Raw genomic sequence first — 5,726 nt, 5'->3', positions numbered from 1 at the left:
ATTTTTATTCCTTGAGGCAGTTCTTATTTATTTTCTTTCAGTGTTGTGTATGCCCAGGTCACATAGGTTGGAGTTAGTTTCAGCTGATTCTGAACCAGAGAGAATGTTCAAGCATAGACTACGTCTGCAAAGAGAATCACGAAAGGAAGACTTGAGTACTTTCGAACCAGAGCTTCAACATTTCCTATTTAAAGACCCATATTTTGAAGAAGATACTTTCAGTTCTGTAAACCAACCAGTAAAGATGCCTAACATTGCCAGTCATTCGGAGCCTAAAGCATCGTCTATTCCAAAGGGTTTCAATCTCCAGACTGAGGATGGGAATACATTTGACATCCGTCCTTCCTATATCAATCTGGTGGAGAGAAATCTCTTTAGAGGTGTGGCAGGTGAAGACCCGAGGAAGCATATAGAGGTATTTTACGGACTACTGTTCTACTATCCCCGCCATAAAATGGGTAACTCAAGACAAGATTAAGGAGGTGTTGTTTCCTTTTTATTTGACTGACTCAGCTAGAGAGTGGCTGACTGATTTGGATCGTCAGGCCGCGGGGGTCACAGACTGGGAGACCCTTGCTCTTGCTTTTTATAAAAGATATTTCCCTCCGCAGCGCACTAGTCAGCTGAGGGCCAAGATTACCAGTTTCAAACAGGCACCGGATGAAACTTTCTATGAAGCTTGGTGCCGTTTCAAGAGGTTGGTGAGGTTTCTTCCTCACCATGGTTTTGACCCGTGGTTCCTGTCCAATCAGTTCTACAATGGGCTATACGATGATCACAGAGCCATACTTGATGCATCATCCTACGGAAGATTCCAAAAGAACACTGATGATGATAAGGGATGGGCCCTTATTGAAGAGATGGCGACCCACTGTGCTGAGTATGGGAACCTGTGGGATGGTATTAGAACAGTTCATGCAGTCGATAAGCAAGTTGCGGCTCAGCTGGAAACCATGAATGCTAGATTTGATAAGTTGGAGTTGCATTCTGCTGGGGAGCCTCAGACGGTTCATTTGCTTACTAGAGGAGAAACCATCACATGTGAGAGGTATGGGAGCAACGACGGTCATACTCCTGTTGACTGTCTTACAGAGAAAGAACCGGTTCTTGCTTTTCAACAGTACAAGCAAGGAGGGGGTTCTTATTATAATCATCAAGCGGCAGTCCATCCCAATTTGAGGTGGACAAGTCAGAATGTGCTCAATCCTACCCCTTCTCCGCAGCAGCAGCAGCCGTATGTCCCTCCTCACAAGGCTCAACAAAGCTTTCAAAAGCCTCCTTCCTTTCCTCCACCCAATCACGGTGCATCATCCTCAGGTGGGGTAAGCGATTTAGGTGAGTTGAAGACGATGTTGCAGTCTTTGACAAAGCAATGGCAGCTAAGTGACCAACAAAAAGATGCGTCCATCAAATCACTTGAAACGCAAGTTGCCCAATTAGCCGCTAACCAATCCACGAGGAAGCAGGGTCATTTACCATCACAAGCTGATAAAAACCCACATGAAACGGTAAATTTAATTAATTTGAGGAGCGGTCGTTCATATGAGGGACCGAAATTGCTGAAATCAGACCCGGGGAAGGTAATTACTGCTGATGAACAGTGTTCTGTTGAAGAAAAAGAGCTGACGACAAAGAAAATACTCGATCGACTAATTTCTGGAGGTCGATCGAGTAAAAATGTTGAAGAAAGGACTCGGTCGAGTGAAATTTCTACTCGATCGAGTGAACAGGAAAAAGATTATACTCGATCGAATGAAGTTTTTAGTCGATCGAGTGAATTTGCTAAAGAATCTACTCGATCGAATGGTACTTTTGGTCGATCGAGTAATGCTGATAAAGAACAACTCGATCGAGAGCCTGCTAGTGCTCGATCGAGTGAAACATCGCCTGAAAAGACTCATTCGAGAGGAAAGAAGCGTTCGAAGGATTTAGAGCTTGATCCAGCTGACACGTTGGAAGAGAGGAACAAGGGACTCGAGATACCCATCATGGTGCCCTTCCCGAGGCGTCTGCATAGTACTAAGGCTAATCAACAATTCGGCAAATTTGCCGAACTCCTGAAAAGCTTGCAAGTCACTGTGCCATTCGCCGAACTGCTGACACAGGTACCCTCTTACCTTAAATTTATGAAAGAAATTTTATCGCGTAAGAGGCACATTAATGATCATGAGACGGTAGCTTTGACCGAGGTAGGGACGGCACTTGTTCAGAATAAGTTACCTCCCAAACAGTCAGACCCGGGTAGTTTTTCGATTCCGTGTCATATTGGTACCCATTTGATTGATAATGCGTTATGCGATCTTGGTGCTAGCGTGCGTGTCTTACCGCTGTCTCTGGCTAAGAGACTTGGTTTGACAAAGTTTAATTGCACAAACATGACTGTTCAGATGGCCGACCGTAGCATATCACGGCCATTAGGTGTCATAGAAGACATACTTGTTAAGATCGGGAAGTTCTTTATTCCTGTTGACTTCGTTGTACTTGACATCCCCGAAGATACCCATACCCCTATTATTTTAGGGAGGCCATTTTTATTCACTGCCCGTGCAGTGATAGACGTCGGGGGCAAGACATTGACTTTCCAGGTTGGGGACGAGGAATTAATTTTCCATCAGTCTAAGTCCCGAAGGGCTCCCATGCAAGCTCAGCCTTGCAATGCCCTCTCTTCTATTAACCCTCCTATTGACACTCCAAATGAGAATTTGGAATATTGTGTTGTTGTCATGACCTCTCCGCCTCAGTTGGAGAGCAAAAAGGAGGAAAGTTCGTCTGTTTTCCTTGCTGCAGGTACAGATGAAAGTAAAGCGGGAGCTGTCAATGGGTATTGTGCAATTAATGTCAGTCAAAGTGGGAGCAATGGTGTTAAAGCTAGTGAGAACGGAGTAAGGACGAGAAGAGTTCACGCGTATGTGGACGTCAACTATTCTCCTCCCAATGATTCGAATTCAAGCTCGTGGAAATTAAAGAGGACGATTAATGTTGCTGAGATGACGTCCTTCAGTCAGAAGCCCTCCGAGGGGCTACTGAATTGCCTTGAGAAGTGAGCGGGGAAATGCCCCGTGTAACAAATTGTAAAAACAATTTTTAATTTTCCGTTGAATTTTATTTATTGCTTTTAATTAGGACAATTAGAACTTAGACTTTTTTTTAGCGTAGATTAGAGACTATAGACTGTTACTTTTCGTATTTGGTATTTTGGGATATTTTTGCGAGTGTTTTCATGCAGGTTTGGGGAATTATACGCCAATTCAAAGGAATAATAGCAAATTCAAGAGCTTACACGAGGAAAAGAGCTCGATCGAGTACTTTTTGAGCTCGATCGAGTGAATTCTGTTCGATCGAATGAAATCATATTACTCGATCGACTAAAGCTGAAAAGGGGAGTTCTCGATCGAGTAAGGTTTTACTCGATCGAGTAGATGAATGCAAGAAGTTCTCGATCGAGCAGTTCTAAACCACTCGATCGAGTGAAATTGGAATTTACACGCAGGGAGTCCATTTAACTCCCTCCTTTGTTTTATTATTTCATTTTCTTCATCCTTATTTCGTCCTTCTTCCTTATTTGCGATCAAAAAACCCCAAATTCCTCCATTTTCTTGCCCATTTGCCAAATCCACCACCTACATTTTGTTTATTGTTAATTAATCGTCATTTGCCCTCTAATTTCCTTTTGATTCGTGCTGTTTTACTCGGTCTATTAGAGGAATTAGGGTTTGCGATTTTTCAATCAAAAAATCGCCCAATTTGCTTGCTAGTCGATTAATTGCTCAATTTGTAGGTTCCTAATCATCAAGTAAGTAATTCCTACACTTCTTTGCATTTTAATTTCGCTAATTTTGCTTTTTATGAAGTGAATTAGGAATTAGGGTTTCTGTTTTCCTTTTTGGGTCGAAATTATCGACTATAGTTTTGATTCAATGCTTAATTTGTCTTACTTGATGCTTAATTCCCATGCCTCGTTGATTTTTACTTGTTTTATTCGAATTTTTGCGAGAAATTTGCGATTAGGGCTAATTACAATCGAAATTTTTGACTGTAAACTGGTTTTTGCTGCTGGTTAGGCTTAATTTGTCTCATTTATTGCTTAATTTGTTGCTTCTATCATCCATACCCTTCCCATATTGTTATTTACCTGCTATCATTTGAATTTTTGAGGAAAATTATGGGAATTAGGGCTGTTAGTCGAATTTTTCGACTATTTGGGAAATTGTCATGCTGTTTTTCACGCTGTTTTCATGTTGTTTTCACGCTGATTTCTTATCGCTTTTCCCCTGCCCTATTTGTTCAGGATGGATTCTAGCTTTATGCCTTCTACGAGCTCCGCTTCCAGTCCGTCCTTGTCTCTGTCTGAGACGGTAGTCCCTGCTGTTACTACCGTCTCCGCACCTGCCAGTACCTTTGTTTTTCTTGTTTTCGCTGCAGCAGTCTTGTGTTTACTATCGCTAGCCTGTTCAGCCACCGCCTCGATCACAGACCACTACTCTGCTAGACTTCGCGCTAGCCTTTGTCTTCCTCAGTGGCGGTCTCAGCTGCAGCTACAGTCTCTAGTTTAGCCACTGTGAGTACTTCCGTGGCGGACTCACCTGCAGCCGCAGCTGCTTTTAGAGCGGCCCTAGTTATTCGTACCGTCACTGGACGGTCTTCTACCTCGGGTTCTAGAGGCCGGGGCCGGGGTCGCAGTCGTGCTCGTGCTACGCCAGCTCCTAGCACTCCTGATACTCCTGCTGGCACGGTCATTGTTCGAGGGGATGACTCTCTTGACTCACACCCTCGGTTCCCTCAGGTAATTTTTGTCAATGGTATTCATCGTGAGCGATTTTATAACTTAGTTGAATGTGAGTTTCTCCCTACCCGATTCTTAGACCATCCGCCACTAGAGAGGCTCGGTTTCTATGAGCCAGTTTGTGAGCTTCTCCGGGGCACGGGGATGACCGGACTTGTCACTATGAGTGGCCACACTTTCAGGGAGCTGAGCTGTAATACCCCGTATTTTATATTGTTTATCGAGTCGAGTAATTGTTGGGTCGTATTGATATCGTAGGATTAAGTTATTCGTGAGCTTGTTAAGACGGGTTTAACTGAACGAAGTCCCGTTAACCCATTTCGTTTACCAACCACGCGGACCATGACGTTTACCCATTTACCCAGAATTAATTACCCATGACCCAATTAACCATTTAACCTAAGTTTAACCTAATTCTACCCTAACACAAAACGCCACTCCCTCAAACCGCCACCCTCATTTCAGCAACACCAATCCCCATCTTCACGCAATTCGAGAGAGAGTGAGAGGGCGTGGGCATTAACGGTGCAACAGGGAAGAGATAGGGGCGTTTGTCGACACTCATAGGCGGCTCTGGCGGCGGTAGTGGTGGCAGGAAAAGGTAAGAACACAACCCTTCTTCTCGGTTTTCACTTCCTGTCAGTTTTGTTGGTTGTTTCGTGTCTTAGAGAGGCGAGGCTGGTGGTTGTTGTTTGGGTAAGGGAATTGGGTGGAAAGGGACGAGGGTGTTGGTGGTGGTTAGGGAGGTTTTGGGTGGTGATGGTGGCTGTGAAAGGCGGCAGCGACAAGGGTAGTTAATCGGGCTTTATACACGGGTTTCAGACGGTTTAGACGGGTAAGGTTTGGGTGGCACCACCGTCGACTAGGGGGAGGTCGACAAGGTGGTGTTAGGTTGTCTGTGTTCGTGGGCTGACGGCGAGCAAGGGCGTGGTGGTTTGGCAGG

At 44.5% G+C, this 5,726-nt stretch overlaps 1 non-coding gene across 1 annotated transcript; it reads right to left on the bottom strand.

The window, feature by feature from the left end:
- Window positions 1–621: 621 nt before the first annotated feature.
- LOC141615909 (small nucleolar RNA R71) lies at window positions 622–727 on the bottom strand. Its single transcript, XR_012530295.1, has one exon. It is a non-coding gene; the product is annotated as a small nucleolar RNA R71 (small nucleolar RNA).
- Window positions 728–5,726: the final 4,999 nt, after the last annotated feature.

The sequence above is a fragment of the Silene latifolia genome, chromosome 11 (assembly GCF_048544455.1).
Source record: "Silene latifolia isolate original U9 population chromosome 11, ASM4854445v1, whole genome shotgun sequence".
In the NCBI taxonomy this organism is placed as follows: domain Eukaryota; kingdom Viridiplantae; phylum Streptophyta; class Magnoliopsida; order Caryophyllales; family Caryophyllaceae; genus Silene; species Silene latifolia.
This window is presented reverse-complemented; position numbering and strand designations above follow the sequence as displayed.